Source organism: Mastacembelus armatus, chromosome 12 (genome assembly GCF_900324485.2).
Source record: "Mastacembelus armatus chromosome 12, fMasArm1.2, whole genome shotgun sequence".
Taxonomy (NCBI): domain Eukaryota; kingdom Metazoa; phylum Chordata; class Actinopteri; order Synbranchiformes; family Mastacembelidae; genus Mastacembelus; species Mastacembelus armatus.
In genome coordinates, this window is record NC_046644.1 from 4,666,364 (window position 1) to 4,687,278 (window position 20,915).

The 20,915-nt window shown below is 39.3% G+C and overlaps 1 protein-coding gene across 8 annotated transcripts in view; it reads right to left on the bottom strand.

The window, feature by feature from the left end:
• rab27b (RAB27B, member RAS oncogene family) overlaps nt 1-20,915 on the bottom strand; it is a 47,938-nt gene that overhangs the window by 14,993 nt on the left and 12,030 nt on the right. For 3 of the 8 annotated variants that reach the window (XR_003295045.1, XR_003295044.1, XM_026297221.1), the window contains exon 1: nt 9,206-9,311. The exons of 2 other annotated variants lie outside the window; for them this stretch is intronic. The gene's annotated coding sequence lies outside the window, so the exon portion shown is untranslated. Of the gene's footprint in view, nt 1-8,245; nt 8,470-9,205; nt 9,323-20,915 lie in introns of those variants that run through there. 3 more of the 8 variants (XM_026297224.1, XM_026297222.1, XM_026297223.1) reach the window with 2 other exon arrangements.

Here is a 20,915-nt window from a genome sequence, read left to right on the forward strand (position 1 = left end):
AAAAGTTTTTAAAAAATATTAATTCAATTTAATTTTGAATTGATTGGTATAAGTCTTTTGTCCAGAAATATGTATCTGACATACAGGTCAGATACATGTCTTATACCAATCAATTCAAAATTCATGTCATTTTTTGAGGGGTGACTCTAAATTGCCCATAGGAGTGAGTGTGAGTGTGTGAGGTTGTTTGTCTCTATGTGGCCCTGTGATGGACTGGTGGACCCCTGTCTTTCACCCAAAGAGAGCTGGGATAGGCTCCAGCTGATCCCTGTGACTGTAAATAGGAATAAACCGGTATAGATGGATGGATGTATAAGATTGTCAAAACAATGGTTGATGTGGCTATAATTGATATTTTTATAATAATAATGTATAAAAAGACAATGTGAAACATGCACAACAGAATGAAAAGGGTCACCTACATAGAATTATATAAAAAAAAAACTCCCCACTTGCCCCTGCAGGCAGTCTTGTCCTCCTTCTAATTAGGGTCCTCTACTTGAGGCCTGGGAGCTTGAGGGTCCTGTACAGTATCTTAGTTGTTCCTAGAACTGCACTCTTCTGAACAGAGATCTCAGAGGGGAGTTCTGCTGCCTGAGGTATTCACTAAGCACATCATTACTCATGGATCTTAGCTATTTCATCCTGGATAGTAGCTTTGAAGTTCACCAGTCCTCGGCCTCCTTCCTTCCGCTTAGTGTACAGTCTCAGGATGCTGGATTTAGGCTGAAACCTGTCATGCTTTGTGAGGAGCTTCCTTGTTTTGATGTCAGTGGCCACTACCTCCTCCTTTGGCCAGGTTATTATACCAGCGGAGTACCTGATGACCAGCAGGGAGTAGGTGTTGATAGCTTGGACCATGTTTTTCCCCTTCAGCTGACTTCTTAGGCCTTGCCTTACTCTTTGTTGATATTTGGCAGCTGCTGTTCCTTGGGTCCTCTTCATGGTTCCCATGTCCCATGTTCTCAACATCTGCTGTGTTGCCTATCTGGTAGTACAATCCCCTCAGTTCTAACCTGAGTGCTGTATATGTTTCGCAGGTTAAGATCAGAGGGGAGAGGTTTTCCTTGATGCATACTAAACATTGCATCTTAATAACAAGCAAGAACAAAACAACAAAACACAGAGAGACATTAAAAATGTATGAGCAGTCACACAATAGGAAAGGGAAAACAAAGAGAAAGAGAGGATGGAGTACAACAGTCCAGCCTTGCTGCATACAGAAGAAGTACCTTCAGAGTTTGTATAAGGACAATCAGTCAGTGTGACTATCAGAACATCTATGAACAAGTTGTGTTTTGCGCTTCCTTTCTGTTATCCTTCATATCTGTGAGATTACTGCTTTCACTTCTACTCAGATACACAAACACTGCAGTTTGCACCACACCACACCATCACTTAATTAAAATCTTAAAATGATTGTTTGCACTAATAGGTTTGCAACTTCTAAGTAGAAGATCAGCCAATTTCTTTTACTGCCAAGAAATGAAACTCTTTCACATCTAAAACTCTTTCTTTTCACATCTAAAGCATCAGAAACAGAATTTTCATATCTGCATCACCTTTATTTAAAGGGGTTCACAGATGACTGCAATGGCCACTTTCAATTTTTTTCAGGACTTCTTCGGCAACCAAGCTTTGGTGGACTGTGAGGTATGCTTGAAAACAATGGGATCAAACCGTAACCATGGAGGAGGCATCAGAAAATAGACGTACAACTTGTTTTACTTCTTTATATATAATAGAAGACTGATAATGCACACATTCGTCTTCTGCTGTAGTTTTACTTTCCCAGTCAACAGGTTATATCCGACACTGACTGTTTAAATCAGTTTCAGCGCCTGGAGAAGCATAAATCCACCTGATGAACCCTCAGTGTACTTGTCACCATTCAGTGCTATGTGGCTCTAAACACACAGATTTACTACATGCTGTATTCAGTCTAAAAAACAAAACAAGAAGGAGAATGGTAGACGTGAAATCCTACAGCAAGTTTGCAGCCATGGGGTACAGTAAAATAAAAGTGATGAGAATTCAAACTCTGTGACTTTAGCAAGCTGGTTTCACTGCATATCTGTTAGATAATCTACAAGACTGGCTGTCACGTTGTAACTTAATTCTGACAAGACAGTGGTCCTCAACATTGGTCCTGGACATTTTTCAATTACATTCACGCCTCACTGCCAAGATAAAGTTACTAGAAACCTGGAATCATTTTTCTCTTTGGCTTGAGCCTAAAGCAGCATGTACAGAAATTAGTTGATAATTTCTAACACAAAACCTGTGTGTTACAAACTGGGGGCATGGAGTTTGAAAGATGTCAGCATTTGTCAGCGTGGGTGTAATGAAAATACGATACTGAGTTGTATTACGGAAAGTGCAAAACTGAGAGAGGTATTAAAGATATGTCAGCTCATGCTGCTTCAACTCTTTTTCTAATGTCTCTAAGTCAACCTCACAAAGATGCAGGACTAAACTGTGTATATTTCATGGTATATGCCCCAAATCCAGCAGCCAGAATGCTAACCTGAACAAAGCTCACCTCTGTTTCAGATTAATGGCAATGGCTGCCTATCTCTGTTTGACATTCATTTTGGTATACCAACAAAAAGAAATGATACTGGTTATTTCATGCAAGGACTTGTATGTGGCACCAGGAAACATTATTTATATTTCTAACTGCTCATTGTGCTAAAATGTTTCTCAGATTTGAAAATGTTAACACCTTTAACTAGTCTCGAGTTAATAGCCATATAAGTAGTTTTACGAGTCTTTAGTAAGGTCCTGGTTTACTTTAAGCTAAACGTTCACAGTATGCTCACAGCCAAAGTAGTTCTTCATCAAAGAAATTCATCCAATAGTTGCTGAGATATTATATCACCCTCAATGTGTTGCCAGGTTCATGAGAGTAGTAGGCTTCATACTATGGGAACTAGATGAGTGTCTGTACAAAGACTTCTGTTAATATGTGTAAATATTTAACTGGATTAGTAAAAAATCTGACAGTCAAGAATCACCATCGTTATTGGGGTAATCCCCTGGAGACCATGATGAATATCAGTATAAAATTCCATGCCCCCTGGCCTTTCTACTAATAGGATCAAGCTTTTTCTGCTTTGGCTCCTCAGCTCTCCAGCAGTGTTGCATCTCAACCTCACATTTTTACCTTTCCTTTGCTGTAAGAAGGCTTCTTACACAGTTAATTTCTCTGTTTATAAATCAGGTATTTCTTGCATTGTGATCTTATAACAATTTATTTTATCTTGTTGCACAATATTGCTGCTTTTTAATCTTTTTATTGTAATCTATTTAATGTTTTTTTTTTATCCTAAAGTTTATTTTCTCCATTCTGAAAAGCAGTTTCCTATATAACATGTGCTTAATTCATAAAGTCTTACTGTTGTTGCAATAATAACAATAATCAGGTTTGAAAATGTTCAGGTTTCTTAATGGTTGTGCATTCTAATACTCTTTGGGGTTGATTAGATCTTTATAAATAATGCCGCCTCAATCCTTTCATTAAATCGATAAATAATTCATAGAAGTTTATTAGGTTTTCATTCAAAATTAGATTTACTCTCATAAGACCAAATGGCTCTGAGCAAATTTTAGAGCTGCTCAATAACATGTTAGTTTTCACAGTTTTGCAACAGGAGGCAAAAAAGATATGCCAGGATTTTTGAGGGGAGTCCACTGGTAACCCATCAGTAAAACATAACAGAATCAGTTAAATATTTCTTAGCTGAGTTTTTAAATCAAACGACACATCCCAGGACAAAATACAAATGGATTTAGCAAAAAAAAAAAAAAACAAAAAAAAAAAAGAAATTATCTGTATTACTGAAAGCAGCAAAGGCTTGACGACTTTGTTGTGTTATTTATAGATCAAGGACAACTTACTGAAAATACTCCTTAGAGTTAAAATACTTTCCCAAAACTAAAAGTTTTAACACTCAAATAATGACTAGATGTAAATATACTCAAAGTAAGTTGCGCAAAACACTTAACACAATAAATAGTTGAGTATTGGAAAATTGTGATACCAATCTGAAACTATCTAAACAAAGCATTAATACAGATTATATCTGACCAAAACATTTGATTCTGGTGCTTATTATTTAATCAATATGCTGTGCTACAGATCTATTTCAGTCAGCGCCAAAAACTGTTTTTCACTTATAAACAACAATAATGTCAACAAATAAAAACCAAACAACAATCTATCATGAATAAAAGGTCAGAAGACATTTGTCAGACATTTAGTGCTCTGGCCTCATTGTGCATGAGCTTGAATAGATCAGACATCTGATTTGTTTTCCATTTGTTCTTCAAACCAGTTGAGGGCCTTTGTTGTCGTCACCAATCTACCCTCCACAGACAACAATCAATAACTGCTAACATGCGTGAAGACTGACCCTTGATTATCTAATTTGTCCAAAACCTTTCAGCATTTCAGACCCACTTTGCAAAACAGTAAGCCACATTTGAGGCAACGCAGCTGAAAGATCAGTTAAGTTAAGCTCAACAGCAGCTGGTGGTCTGGTGGTTGCTAGGTGTTCTCACAAAACTGGAGGTAATACTATCACTTACATTATCAATAAGCAATCCTCTGAGAGTTTAAACACATAAGCTTTTATGTTTGCTTGATAAGTGATTACTCATCTGGTAACACTGCCTACTTGACTGTATGTTAGTTTTAAAATGGGACCACAGAGTTTTACTTTATTCATGAGTTCAGGGGCTCATAAAGCCAGATCATATCGAATCAGACCAGCTCAAGTCAGGTGCCGTGTATCTATTTATGTATTCATCTGTAGTCTCACCAGGGCTTCCTCAATCACCCCCTAATCCCACAGCAGGGGTTGGACCAACATCTGTACAGATGCTCACACAGCTGGATCTGAAAGGTCAGCATGGATACAGGAACACTGGGCGGCAGAAGGGGCAGGGCCAACAGGTCCAAGAGCAGGGGGTCAGTGTTGTAACACTGGTCTAGGGCAAATATTGGTCCAAACCATTTGGAAGAAGCTAAACTATGTCACAGTATATGTGACAGCTTTGAATTGTTGGCAGCACTGCAAGAATTTGATTGCAGTCTACCCAGTAGCTGAGCTATTTCAGTCTGGACCAAAGAAGAGGATGGAGTGATCCTACTAGCATAGCTGATAATACCAAAAATCTAAGTATATCTAAGTAATCTAAGTATTTAGTCCGTACAGTCATGCTTGAAAGATTAAACTTTTTGAATTCTATGCACACCACAAGTTGGAGGAAAAGTCAGCTTCATAACATGGTCCAGGGAATGGTGTCCTACCAGGAATGGAAGCAAACCCTGAAAGAAAATGTTTATGTGAATGACTTCATTTGAACATGTGCTATTCATGATCAAATGAAATGTGAAATATTCCTCAATCAGATGCAATATATGAAAGATCAGAAAGTATTAAAGGTATAAAGAGGGAGTGCTTAAAACACTAATACAGTTCCTAAATTCAGAATATAATGTATTATGTAGCCAATTAAATTGCCTGCTTGTGTCTTGTTTCTGTATTTCCCCTCTGAAACATAAGGCCCAGGGCCAGTACAGATTGTGTTTACAGCACTGCAGTAAAAACCTGTGACATTTCCATCTAAATCAATATGTTCTCCTGTTCTCTGTCTCTGCTTGCTTTAACACAGCAGTGATCTGACACACAGTATATCCTGCTCAAGAAAGCACTTCCATTTGCTCAGTCTGGTACTTCTCTGCTGCCACACAGAAAGTGATTGCTTTTAACAGTTTCATGGTTTCTTCGCAATGCAGAAGAGTAATTCGGACATTTATGTGTGCAGTGATGGTCAAACAAAGAAAAAAAAAACATCCCACAGCAGCAATGGAGATGGAAAACATAAAAGTGGCACTAAAAAGTGACAGTTAAACAAGCTATGTTGCAAATATCTTCCTGTCCTGATAGAAATAAACAAATCTCTTCAAATCCCTGACAAATCGGGACAATACTGTGGCATTCAGAAAATGTGCAGAGCCATAACTGGACAATATGGTGTGCAAAGTGCTGGTCACATGATGTATCTTGTTTAACCTCGTTACACTGGACAACTGTGGAATTGTGTACAAATGCTATAATGAAGTCTAACTTTCCCCTGTGCCAATTCTATTATTTCTTAGCTTTCCATATGGTATTGTGTACTTAGTAGTTATACTTAATATTACACTTACAGTACGTATTAATATTAGACTGTTTAAATGTCATTACTGAAATTGGGATCAGCACAATAACTGCTCTCATGGTCTTCCATTATTAACATTATAAGTTATATTTGTGTTGGAGGTCATGGGATCAGTCAGCTGACTGAATTTGTGATCCTGTTGTTTGCCCAAGGAAGTGAGTGAACCACACAGCATCATTATCAGCTGACAGCCTATATTTCTGAGTCTTTTGTAAATACATATCAATAGATGATGAAATATGCCAAAGAATGGGTGATGCTCCAAACCTAGATTAAATCATACTTGACTTATCATGTGGCCCAGAAGAGAATTTTCTAGCCATGTTGTCATGCCCCCACAACATGCAGCACCATTCTCCAACCCTACCCTAATCAGAAAATGCACATCCAATGATTTCATAGTCATGCCTACAGAGCCTTCTCCAGTGTACAATAGTCCTTCAGTTTCATGGTTGCGTCCTAATTTTTCAGCAACACTGAGTGTAAATCAACTTACTGCCAACAGGTGTATCAAATGGTTGCTTGTACTCACACTTTCCCTTTTTTATTTTTGTCTCTGGTTGAGCACAATGTACGCAGCTAAAGTCAAGGATAAAGCTGTATAAAGAACTTTCCAGAACACTTAAAGGGTTTATGATACCTGTGTCTCCATGGGTTTTTGTGGGCTAAACACACAAAACATCAACATATTCAAACATAAATGTTAAAAGTATTTTTTTGGATTATACAACAAAAGCCGCTGAAAAGTCAGCATCTCACTTAGTTTCCTGTAGAACATAGCCAATGTTACACTAAATTGATCTTACTGTTGTATCATCATCAATGTATCATCATCATTATGCCAAAACCAACAGGTGTTGGTCCATCTTTTCATACTTTCTCACTTCTCCACCTTGCCTGTTGCACTCCCAAACCTGGTCCCTCTTTTAAAATGACTCAGAACTATTAAATTCAGTTTTTAAAAATGCTAAGAAGGGACATATGGGCTTTGCAATCTAACAAAGTAAATTGGAGGAGGACTACTTTCAGTGGCAGAATAATATACATTTAGTGCTCTGAGGGATTTTTTTGTGGTATTAACTCAAAATAAACAGTGCTGTGTTCGTGGCACTGAAGGAACAAGTCATCAAGTTGTGCTTCATTAATGGGCTATGGCTATGTTAACATTATGTTTAACTCTAGCCTGTTCTTCATAATGTTGATCATATTCAAATGCTATTGTTAGCTAGCTATAAAGATTCAGTTATATATCTACTCAGTTACACCTGAACATTTCACTCTTGGCGGTTTTGTTTCTTACAGCAAACAATCCAGTTTTTACTATTGACTTACTTCAGCAGCACAAATTTAAATCCTGTTTTATTGTCCATTGTGCCATCTAGTAACCTCTTGGAAGAGAACACATTTATGCTTATCAGACATTTGGCATCAAAATTCCCACTTTGCAAGTCACCCTTAGAATCTAGAAGAATCCAAATGAAAGCAAATTTGTTGACCGCATATTAATCAAAAATATACTTTTTAAGCTTTTTTGCTGCAGTAATACAGTGATGCAGAATGAGTGTTTCTTTTTAATTGATATGAGCTTTCCATCATTAACGTTGGCATAGCTGTTCCCCATTTCAAACGATGCCAAAAAAATGTTTTCAAAAACGACATGTTTTAGTAGAAAACAGCAGCCGCCTACTTTCCTTCAGAACAGCACTTCACTACCTATCATGAGACAAAGCATGAAAACATTTCATGACCAGCTTCTGTCCCAGCTGGATCCCAGAAAAACAGCTGCCCAGATGATACAGCCGAGTGCAACTAAACACCAACAGTTATCAACTTGTAGAAAAGTGACATTCCACAGCCGCACATTGCATTTTTCCTGCTAAAAACATTTTTTCTTCTCTTATCTGTATCTGGGAACAAATGCTGCCCCTCAGTCTGCAGTTCATGAAAGTCATCAAACAGCTCAGACTCAGTTACCTAGTCAAACAGACATCCTGCTGACAGTCTCTGAGCTCCTTACCTCTCAGCAGCTCCTCAGCTTACAATGTGAGATCCTGAGGGGGAAACAAGGCATCCAAAGCAGCTGACCAGAAGTCCTGCATCTACACCCACTGACTGTCTGACTGATGGACTGAGTGACTAACAGAGTGAGAGGCTGGATAACTGGATGATTGGATGGCTGACTGGCATTCAGCTGGAGGCAGCGGAGCAGCAAGACACTCCCCTCTCCAACCAGCTGCCTGGCTGCATGGATGGATGACCAGTTTAATAGCTCTGCCTCATACTGTAGCTGTTGTCTCAGTGGTTAACTGGCTGACTGCATTCCTGCCTGTGTAACTGACTAAAAATACCACGAAAAAAAATGGACTGGCTGACTAAAAGACGAACTAACTACATAAATGACAGAAAGCGCAAACTGACTGACTAACTAGCTCAAAGACTGACGAAACAATGACTAGCCCAGTGGCTAAATGATTACCAGACTAACAAAACAATTCCAAAAATGAAAACTGCATAACCAGCCGACCTCCTGAACTAAGAATGAATTGAATAACTGAGTAATAAACTATCACTAAATGAACAACTACCCCTAATGAATATCTGAGTAACTAACTCATTAACTGCCTAAATACCCAACCAACTAACTATATTACTGAATAGCTAATTAAATAGCTATACTGGCAACCCAGAAAAACTGCCTTACTAACTTAGCATCTGACAAACTTTCCCCAACTAACTAAACAAGTTCCTAAATAACAGCTAACTAACCAACTTGACTAGCTAACTGACTAAACAGACAGTTTTGACTAAGTAACTGACTAGCCACGTCTAACTCTTACTTCGTTTACTAACTGACAAACCAGTTCAGGTCTGTCTAACTTAGTGATTTCTTGACTATAAATTACAACCCGTAGCCAACCTGGTTCTTGCACTGGTTGAACAGCTGGCTGACTGGTTAACTGGCTGACTGCTTATTTACCTCCTGAGATTCAGATGCAGTCTTGAGGTTTGTCTCCGTCTGCTTTTTGCTCTGGCTTCATTCCTTTTCTGCTACTTTCTGCTTCTGTCTCTCTCTCTCTGTGTAATCAGAGGGTGTGGCCCAACTACAGTAAGCTAGCTCTGGTCTCTCACACTCACACACTCATGTACGCACGCACGCACGTGCGCGCGTGCACTCACACACACACACACACACACACACACACACACACACACACACACACACACACACACACACACACACACACACACACACACACACACACAGAGTTTCCTCCACCAGCTTGGCCTGAGGCTGCTCTGCTTTGCACTTACAGATAAGACACAGTGGGTGTGTGTTTGTAGCTGTGAGTAGTAACACAGGAAGTAGGTGGGAAATAATACAGGACAGCTATACCCCAAACAAAACAAAATCTACTACACCTTGCAAAACTGACAGAAACTTCAAAATGTTTGTTATGACTGTGAATAAAACAAATATTAGATCAGCTGAGGTTTACTCAGTGGATGGCGCTATGGGTGAGGCTGCTGGTGTTTCAAATTAAGTTTACTTTCAGGGACAGGCTAAATATTTGTCATTGGGTCTCCTGGATGATTTCACTGCTACCGGATTATATGAACTATAATTTGCTATATATAGTCGCAAATATTTATATACATTACTTGCATGCGTACACATATAGAATTTACTTATTTTAGTATCATATAGTTCCTGGCATAAGTCATGATTTTGCCAGCTTTAAATTTGTATATTTTAAAATCTCTTAGCAGAATTCACATCTAACTCTTTTGTGTTGGAAAAATCTATTCATTCATGTTCTGTTACACATACAGTACATGTGTTAGGGTTTTTAGAGGTTTATATGGTTTGAGCTCAGGAAAAATGCTTGACAGATAGGACTGAGGTTTATCATGTTTTATTTAGAAACACAAATGAGTGGCTGTTAAAAAGGTACCTGGGAACTTCGCAATGATACTGAAAATGAATATAAAAACTTATTTCAAATATAAACACATCTCTGAATGTCTGGTGCTCTCTGAGCCACATGTGCTGCAGATCCTGGTGATTACATGGCACAAGGCAGGCACAGGGGAAACTAATAAAACTGATAACATAACGCTAACTGGGGTAATACCAGGTGATGCAGGAAATAGAAACCAAAATAAAAGCCTGGGGCAGGAAGTCCAGAAACCAGGATCCTGACAACATGTTACCATGGTCACTAAATTTGCACAGTAAAAGTATACTGCTTCCTTGAGAGGACCCATAATCAGCAGATAGATCAGGTAAACTTAAACAGTCTCTTAAATCACAAACACCAAACAGCAGCCTAATATTTCTGAAAAATGTATGTGTCTATACATTTTTTTTATATATATTTGTCAGATATTTTGTTTTTCAACAAACTGTACATGTTGTCAGTCTGAATGAAATTATTCACTATCCAACTTCGTGCATTTTATAAACACATTATAAAATGATAAATGTGTGTGGACTAGAAAGACGTGGCTGGAAAAGCTTAAATAAATAAAGAGAATAACTCGCCTGTGCTCTCTCAGTTGGTTAGGAGTCTCCCTGTGTCCAGATAGTGAAGCATCATGCAGCTTGTGTTGCTGACCTTTAGGAGACGTTAAAGGCCACCTAACCACAACACTGACAGTTACCATGACAAAATAAGATCTATCACAGTCTGCAAAAAAAAAAAAAACACTGACAGCAGAAGACAATATTCTATTACATCAGACTTTACTCATTTCAACCAGTGTGTCTGTCATGAGGTGACAGTATTGCCCACCCAGGACCTCTTGTTTCTCTCTCCCTCTTCCTCGTGCAAAGACCAAATCTTTTGACCACCTGGACCATGCTGGGGACACAGCTAAAAAATTGCTCTCATTAAGACAGGGAAGCAGGAGTGTAGTGGACTTTTCAATTGAGTTTAAAACAGTGGCTGCCGACACAGGGTGGGAGGACCGGGTGTTGAAGGATGTGTTTAAACATGGCCCTATTGGAAAATTATAGGATGAGTTGACCTGTCAAGATGCTCCCGACTTTAACTCTGGTTCTCCTGGCTATTCGTTTGGAGAACAGGCTGTGAGAAAGATGGTGGGAATGAGCCAACCTGAGTTGGGCTCATTCTGCGCCAGGCATTCCCCCGCCATCAGGTCTTGCCGCTCCCCCCCGGACCCAAGCGACCCTCCCTTCACCTCTGGCGGAGTCAGAGGATCCGATGCAACTAGGGGGGAACTGGCCTGAGCCTCCAGGAGCGGTGGAGAAGGTTTCGTCAGGGGTTGTGTGTGTATTGTGGTGAGTCAGATCACTCGCTCCGCACCGGCCAAAAGGGGGGCACTGGTGAGTCAGGGGTCTTTAGATAGATGTCATTGTTGACCATCCTCGTGTTCAGACTTATCCTCTGTCTGCCTTGGTCGACTCAGGAGTGGCTGACAATTTCCTAGACACCGAGCTTGCTCGCAGTTACAGCTCCCCCTGCGTGCGCTCGAGACCCCACCACGTGCTGCCGCTTTAGATGGCCTACTGGCACGCTTTATGCAAGTTACCATCCCTGTCACGGTTCTTCTCTCAGGAAACCACTGAGAGGAGATCATGTTCAAAGTTATTTAGACTCTGCAAACTCCCCTAGTTCTTGGTCTCCTGTGGCTGCGACGGCACAACCCCCACATTGATTGGGCCAAGGGAAGGGTGACCCGCTGTCATTCCAGTTGCCTGCACGCGGTACTAACTCCACCCGCCGGCTCCATTAGGCTCTTTAACTGGGGTCCCGAGTGCTACCATGACCTTGCGTCGGCGTTTAGCAAGGAGACGGCGCATTCCCTGCCTCCTCACCAGCCATACAATTGCACCATTGATCTCCTTCCAGGCGCGGAGCTGCCATCTGCCTATTCGTCTTTACAACCTGTCGCGCCCGCAGCAAGAGGTCATGGAAAAGTATATCCACGAATCACTGGAGTCGCGAATCATTCGTCCCTCCTTGTCCCCGGTGGGGTCTGGTTTCTTCTTTGTGGCAAAGAAGGACCAGACCCTATGACCCTGCATTGATTACCGAGGAATGAATGAAATCACAGCGTGCAACCGTTACCCCTTGCCCCTTTCTCAATGTGGCATTTGAGCATCTCCAGGGGGACACGATATTCTCTAAATTAGACCTACTTAACGCTTATGCGATATGCGAGGGGAATGAGTGGAAGACGGCGTTCAAAACCCCCCTAGGCTATTTTGACTATCTGGTGATGCCATTTGGCCTCACCAACGCCCCCGCCGTCTTCCAGGCACTGATCAACAATGTGCTTAGGGATTTCCTCCACCAATTCGTATTCGTGTACCTAGATGATGTCCTTGTGTTCTCCCAGTCATTGGAGGTGCACAAGGAGCATGTGCTTCGGGTCCTGCAGCATATATAACATTTTACCTGAATTTCCCTTCGGGATGAATAAAGTTAATCTTATCTTTATCTTATCTTATTTTCTTCAATAAATCCATTTCCTTTGAAGGGTTTGATCCATATTCAGCAGTATCTATGTAGTGGTGAACAACTAAAAAGGCAAAGATTTTCTACATATTTTATACTGATAAAACACTTTCTGGTGTTTTCAAAAGCATGCCATATCACATTGCACACTCAAATGTTGAAAAAAACTGAGAATTGTCCAATTAACAACATCACTATTCAATTAATTTTATCTGGCAATTTAAAACCATCCTCTTCTTTTTCATGATACTGTTGTTTCATTGGACATAAAAACCTTTGGAGATGCTTGGCCTTTGGTTCTGGGAACCTCTGATGGTTCCCACTAATTGTTTATGGCATGCTAACTAATAAAATAGGCAATGTAATTGATAATGACAGTTATCATTACTATGTTTTTATTATGCATGTGCTTTGGTTGTTCGATACTACAGACTACGCACATTCTCCAAATCTCAACACCTATTCTATTTTCTGATCATGCTATGCCATAATAATAATAAAGCAGCTGCATCAACATGTGGGCTGCAAGCTATAGCTCAGAGCTTACAGACCTTCTGTGTGGTTAAATAATGTTTTGAATTACTGACCCAGTCAGGCTTGCCAGTTCTCATTGTATTTGGTGTACATCATCTGCTTTCAGGCCCTGTTTCCTGCTCATGCAAATAAGACATCGTTACACAGCATTTTTATGATGATTGTGAAATTAATTCCAAAATATTACAGAGAGCACAAGAGTCACAGTTTTCAGACAACCACATACATAGTTATTGTCATGCATGCTGACTTTATAATTTCACATCTTTTACGGCTTGAAATGCCAATTATAACATCAGTCACATGGTTTTGCTGAAATGTCAGTACTGAAGTTCTGGTTTATGGCATACGACTGTTTATTTGCAGGATTCTTATAATTTTCATTATAATAGCTGTCATCACACAGCAGCAGGAGCAATATCTGCATGTGATTATTTAACTCTTCCAGACACAGCAACATGATCTGTACTTAATTACCAGTTAACATTCTGTGTTTTTCTTAACACCAGATAAAAGCTCCATCATTGTTGTCAGGACGGTACAGGCAAATAACATGAATAATGAATAAGTAAGACTGTGCTACACACCCACATAACTGGAAAACACACTAAGAAATCTCATCCAATCCACTCAAGAACATTCTCAAGTGCCTCAGAAGACATTTTGCCCAGCCCATGTGGCCAACTTATCTTTTGGTGTAAGGTAGCTTAACTGCCACAGGAATAAATGAATTTTAGCAACTGAGCTTACACCAAGGGACCCTAAACCGCTCTCAGCGGGAATTCAGAGTCAGGCCTGCCTCTATTACCTTGTTCACATTTTTGTTCACGTGCACATTTTCAAATAGCTATTAATGATTATGTAGTATGATAATAATGACTGGTAAATGTCTAAAATCTCAATTACCTGCTCATTGTTGAGGAAACTAGTGAAAGAGTGAACAAAGGATGGATTTCAGACATTCCTCCTACACATAATCACCTGTTATCACAAAATTAACTAACAAACCATCTCTACGTTCCAAGTGAGCAAACCCCATCCACAGTGAAAGGCCATGAGATGTGTCTGAAAACCAATGGGACACTTTAATTTAATTCATTTCGCTTTATTTGTACACCACCAATTCACAATAAAATCCTGTTCCACAGAACCCAACAAATCCCTTTTGAGAAGCACTTGGTGACTGTAGAGAGGGAAAAACTCCCTTTAACAGAAGAAACTTCCAGAAGAATCAGACTCAGTCTCTGCAGTCATCTGCCTCAACCAGTTGCGGTCAAACAAATAATAGAAACATTTGTTAATTGCATCAGTTTTTCATGATCCTGATATGACAGCTGAAATTGAAACCACTGTTTCAAAACAAGTGTGAAACAAGTGTGAGTGACTCTAGAGGCCCACTCTAAATAATCATATTGTTGAATGCCAACATGGCGGTGTCAGGAGGACAGTGTCATCACTCCATGTCATGGATAGTCTTTTACTCTGTTCCACATGATTGGCTTAATAGAAAAATGCACAGGCAGAGACATAAAGATCACTGGACCAAACAATGGAATTACTGTGACAACACAACCACTCACATGACAGTGTGTGACTATTACACACTGTTTTCTTTTGCCTTCTACAAAAGTACATATAGACACATTATACATGGAAGTATTCGTGTTTTCTCTCCATCCAATTGGGATTTACAGCAGCAGAAGCAATGACTCTGGGAAACATTTACAACCCCCACCCTGTGAGTGTGAGAAGTGGGTCGAAACGAATCTCCTTGGACTTGAAGGGAGAAGCGTTAATATATCTTAAGGGTCACACTGGTACAGAGATACAAAACTAATAGAAAGAGAAATGAGTTCTGAGAGAGCACTAATGGTCACAACAAAGACACACGCAGCTACTATCACTTTAAAAGGGTCCACTGGTCATAGAAATGCTGCCATCAATTCTGGCAACAGAATGAGAATGCTGTGTCTTGCGTGGGTGTGAAACCATAAGCGCTGATAGTAAAAACCTGTTGAGACAGGAGTCAGGACAGACAAAACTCACTGGTGTTCAACATAAAATACTAAAACATTTCCTCTGGCCCTACCTGCCTGACTGGATTGATATCACACTGCTTTGTCAGACAGAAATGTCAAACTGAAATTTGGCAGAAGTAGTCACCAATATCTACAGGCTTAATTCTACTGTCTGGCATTGGTTGGTCAATGATTCCGATGATGCCTGGAGCTCCCGTTTAGGCTCACTGGCATTCTTTGGCTTACAAGCTGCAGTTTACTGTGTATGGAAACTTGAGTATGGAATAGTCTTAGCAGCAAGGAATACAGCTAAGGCAAGTATTGCTGGGAAAACATGATTAGCAGGTAATGGTTTAATTTATAAGATATTTAGAGAAGCCAAAAGCTTTTGTCAGTGTGGACATGTAGTTATGTCGTTGAAGCAGTGGGTGCCGAATTCACATAATACTTGTAGAAAAGGTTACTTTGTTGATTTTAGGTCTTTTATTGGTCCAGTTTTAGTTATGGCAAATGACTTGCCAACGTCTGTCAGCAATGGGTAACTACCATCATTGCCACATGTCTACGTAACATAGATAAATAAGGATTACATTATCAGAACAGCAGTAAATTCAGTTTGGTGTAGGTCACCAACATTTTTAACACCACCCAATCACAAAATCACTGTAGTTACGAGTGTAAAACAAAAAAACAGACTTGAAGCTCTGGATTGTGATTACACAGATTTATCAGGAATTAACCATGAGGTATTATGCAGCCTCTGCAGACCGATCTGTGTGACTCAAAAATGCAGCAGTTAAAAAAAATGAATTTCTGTTTTGCAGATCCTAGCTCAGACAAGATAATATAAGATAAATCTGATTCATTCTCTCTCTCATATATATATATATATATATATATATATATATATATATATATAAAAATCAACCTGATATACATGTTTTTGGACTGTGGGAGGAAACCAGAGTACCTGGAGTAAACCCACACAAGCACAGGGAGAACATGCAAACTCCACACAGAAAGGCCCCTGAAGAGTTGTGAACCCAGGTCCTTCTTACTATGAGGCAACAGTGCTAACCACTAAGCCACTGTGCTGCTCCTTGATTAATTCCTGTGCAGAAATTCAGGTAAATGTGTGAATACTGGCAGTATTAATTAAAACAAGCAAGTTGCATTTTACTTTTATTGTATTGGCCCTGTTCATCTCCATATGAGACTTTTTTTTATGTCAATGTGTCTCATGATTTATTAACATGAAGCTAAGAGAAAATTTCCACTTACGTAGTCTGGCATGGAGTGAGTCATTTAAATTCAATCTCCTACCACACTTGTGTAAGCCTGAATCTGCTGGGAACTGGGCTGCACAATAAGTATAAATATCTATATAACCCAAAGCACTATTTTAGTCAAACGTAAGGGTTCCTTTTTATTCCTGACATGTAAGGACATAAGGTTAATTTTGATTTAAGTATTTATTTTCTTCTAAAATTGGAACATGGCAAACATAGTATTTCAAATAAATAAAATGGTTATAATAAATAAATAAATAGATATGTATTCTGAGCAGTCAAAAGCTTTAAGTGTCACAGGAGAACACTAAATTTGGTCAACTCAACAAAATCTTATTTCTTATATCTTGAATCTATAACTAAATTATTAAAGCTTTCACGTTTTTACACAGAAACTAAATTCTTTGGTCACTTCCAAATAGATAAACTAGGTCTGTTGTGCAGCAAGTGTCACTCTTGTTTTGAGGGACCACCAACACTTGCTTGGGTCTGGGTCATTGACTGTGTATAAGGGGATGGACCTATTCAGTGTGACGTCACCCATAGTGTTATGCACCACGGGAATGAAGTCTATTCAGTCATCATTTTCAGCCGTTCACCATGTTCCTTTTTTGGAGCCAGAAGTACCATATTTGGACAATGAGGCAGTGTCTAGAGAATGTTCCCATGGCAATGTGGATGAAACAAGGCATCTGATTGGTCATTTATTTACCTCAATATCTTGTGTATCAACATAGAAATCTAGGAACATTAAGAGTGTGTTAAATCAAAGAGGACAAAGCCACAATGATTACTGTGGCAACAATAGTGCCTTAGTTATCGCCGCTGATTTTTCAACTGAAATCAATGGGAGCCAGAGCTTGTTTGAGCCAACGACTACTTCCTATATGGATTCCTATATTCAAACCTGGAAGCGGGCTTGCTATTGCCCACCTATTCTAGTCATTGGTCTGGGACTGTAAAGTCAGACCCTTGCTCTCAACAGTACTCTCGTCTTTCAAGCCCTGGGCTGTGTCCTTGTTTTCATTGTTAATGCCAAAACTCTTGTTGTCGTCAACGTTTTCTATTCTGTTCATCTTCTCTTTAATCACGCCCTTACACAGTGACAGCGAGCAGCTCCTCCATGCTCTGCGCTGTATGTGTCAATCTAACTAACATGCTCTAACTCCAGCCATGATTGGTTCAGCGTGGCACTGTTTTCATTATCATTGGCTGTTTGTGCTTCCTGTCAAAACAGTGACGGAATTACTTGTTAGAGCAAAGTTATATCACCAGTGGGTGGTAACTGTAAACACGTGATAAACTTGTGCCTCACTGCTTAGTCTTATATTTCTTAGATTTGACCATATCGAACAAAAAATGGTCAGCTCTTATCATCGAGGTCGACCTTAATCTTGTCACGCCCCAATCACACCCGTAGTTACAAATTGAATAAAGTTTTAGAGAATCACTGCTCATATGTTGAAATTCATATATATTGTATATATGAATGTATATAGTTCATATATGAAGTATGTTTTGTGAAACATGCAAAGGTGATGGACTGGCCTTTTCAAGCTTTTCAAGGTTTTTGCTGAGCTGAGAGGTGGAAAACAGTCATGATCGGTCAGTCATGCAGTTTCTATTACAGCTCCATTAAAACCAGTGGAAGAATGTCCTCTCCCCTTTAAAACTGTTTACCCAGGGACAGACACTCAGCAGAAAACAACAATCAAGTCATTCTTCTTAGAGAAACAAACCCGACATTTTGTAAGCAAAAGGTCATCAGTTGTGATCCCAGCATGAAAACAAAACTCCTGATGAATAGGAGGAACAAGTCGAGATAATTATTTTTTCCACCAACTCTTTTAAAACTATGCCATTAAAAATGTCACAAACTTCAGACCAGCATACACAAAGTTTGTTAAGAGAGCTGAGGACGATGATGTCGATGTGCACATACAATATAAGGTAACCCATGTGACCTTGTTGTAAAGCATTATTTCTACAGGTTCGTCAATTTCAGTTTGTATTGTACAAAGTAATCTGTAAGACAGCAATTAGAGGTGCATTTATAATCTTGAAATGATTTATGAGTGTTTATCATTCATTTTACTTACTTATTTGTGTCAATATGAGCTCTATAAAAGAATCATTGATCATCTTTCTGTTGGAGAACCTTACTGATGCAGTCTAATTGGTGAATTTGTGCCTCTTTAGATTAGTTCATAAGACAAATGACAAAGGGTGGTGGATCACACAAAATGATATGGAAAAAGTGATTCAGGGTGTGTCTATCTATCCATCCATCCATCTATCAATCCATCCATCCATTATCTATACCCGCTTATTCCTAACTAGGACAATTTAGAGTCACCAATCAACCTGACATACATGTTTTTGGACTACCTGGAGAAAACCCACACAAGCACAGGGAGAACATGCAAACTAGGGCTGCTCGATTATGGAAAAAATCATAATCAGGATTATTTTGGTCATCATTGAAATTTACTTTTACTTTTTATTACTCATTGACTTTGGAAATATGTTGCATTTAATGAACAAAACAATGAATTTCATTAGAATAAATAATATAAAATATATTCAAAAGTATAAATAGCAGTGCCCACACCACCGCGTAGCAAATCTTGCACATATGTTTCTGATGCACATTCGCTTCTTCGAATCCAGACTGTTCCCAAACAACAGAATTGCTTCTACCTCCTTTGTTGACCAAAGACTTCTGTGGCTGCTCTCTTCCCGCCATCTTCACTCATGCTGATTTTTAAATGCCACCAGATACCACATATGCGACCACATATGCCTACAGTAAGAGTTCAGGCGTCCGGAGGGACAAAAGTGCGCATGCACGTCATTGAGAACGCAGGGTAAAAATAACTTGAAAAACGGAACAATTGTTTTTTCTTGATTATATGGTTACATATTCTAGCTGCCAGAAAAGCTTTAGAAATTTAGATATGTTTTACTGTTGAGTCTGAAAACCTCACACTGAAAAGAACAAATATTACTCGTTAAGATACACACTGGCAAAATGTGACTTGGGGAGTATTCACATTGTTGCTTCCTGCCAGCACAGTGGAGCCCACTGTAGGCTGACCGCTGCCTATCATGTCATAATGTCATAATGTCATGCTCTCTGGGGTGATGTTCACCCGCCAGCAGAAGTGACAGTCGCTGATGTAATGACGTGTCCTGTTTTCTTTTAGATCAACACCACAGCTCCAGTACGCAACTATTTAATCGATAAAGTAACAACTGCATTTGTATTTATTGATTAAGACACTCTGTAAAGATAATGTCAACAATGGACATTGTGTTTAAACCACTTAAATTCACTCGAACTGTTCACATTAGTGTTGTTTCTTTCTAGAATAGTATGTCGAATGTCGAAATGCCATTATTAGTCTGCAGGGCGTGCTATAGGTCAAGATGATTGAGTTTTAAGAGTGACCTCTGCTGGACCACCAGGTAAACTACTTCAAATAATTTGCGCTTGACTTTTGACGGTGAATTTGGAATTTAACCAGGATATCACATCCTTTAAGTAATGATAGAAAAATACAGAATTAAACATCTCACCAGCAGTGGGGCTGAAATACCTGAACTATTATGCAAACTACTATAACACTATCCATGGTACCCAGAGGCTACATGCTATTCTTCCAATACCCATACCAATTACAACACTACGGTAGGATAGAATAGTGTTTCCAAATCGACCCACTGTGAAAGGGTGTAGAGTCTAATCTATACTATACAATCCCTCACATCATACCACACACTGAGAAGAAACAAACTGACATAATTCTGTTCAGACGTAAATAAGAATTGTTTGCAGGTGTAGGTGTGACCTCATCTCTCACAGTCAGATGTTGCAGTCCCATAGGGATTTTGACAGCAGTGTGCTGGGTGGTCTCCAAGGCACTAACCATACTGCAGCTGTGGTATTCTCATTTACTCATTTTCTTCAAATGCAAGACAATAGCATCAGCATCTTCAACAATAAACACTGACTCAAGGATGTACTGGCACAAACAGGTACAAAACTCATAAACTTGTATCAGATTACTCTTAACACAATGAAAAAGTTTCACAAGGTCTCAATCTTTTCTTCTACATTTTCAAAATTCCCTAATGTACATTTTTCCAGTCCTTTCTGCCACCTTCCTTCAATACTACATATTTGCATGTGGTACTAATATAGCATAAATACATATCACAGGTGTAATAAGTAAATAAAGAACAAAATGCATGATTTTTCACTACTTTCCAGAACAACCCGATACCGTCAAACACTGCTACAAATGCCTGACTTTAGTTAAGGCTTGCTTAGGTTCTGGCACAAAGAAATCTAGGAAACAATT